Here is a 579-nt window from a genome sequence, read left to right as displayed (position 1 = left end):
TTTAGAGAGGCCGAGCAAGCACCGGTTAGCGCGAATGAAAGTAACAAGCGCAACAGGCAACTTTCGAGGGACATACTTTTCGCAACAAGCTTCCACTAGGAAAGCATAGGCAACTCGTTCGAACGTCAAAGCCAACCAAATGGCAATTACCCGAGGGACACGCTTTTCGCAAGGCACCTTCCACTAGGGAAGCGCAGGCAACCCGAAGGCGAGTCGAAGACAACCCGAGGGACATGGAGGAATGCACCAGTGGAGTTCGCTGCACATGCAGGGATCCGTCCAACTCGCACAAACCGAGCACAACTCACGCGCCACGACGTACACTGTGCACCAGCCCCCCAAAACGAATCACCCCCCGAAGGACTAAGAAGCCCGACGAACGCGCGAAAACATTTAGAGAGGCCGAGCAAGCACCGGTTAGCGCGAATGCAAATAACAAACGCAACAGGCAAATTTCGAGGGACATACTTTTCGCAACAAGCTTCCACTAGGAAAGCATAGGCAACTCGTTCGAACGTCAAAGCCAACCAAATGGCAATTACCCGAGGGACACGCTTTTCGCAAGGCACCTTCCACTAG

Source organism: Camellia sinensis, chromosome 6, assembly GCF_055761805.1.
Source record: "Camellia sinensis isolate YWXY chromosome 6, ASM5576180v1, whole genome shotgun sequence".
NCBI classification, from domain to species: Eukaryota; Viridiplantae; Streptophyta; class Magnoliopsida; order Ericales; family Theaceae; genus Camellia; species Camellia sinensis.
The sequence above is the reverse complement of the archived record's forward strand: the minus strand, read 5'-3'. Positions refer to the sequence as shown.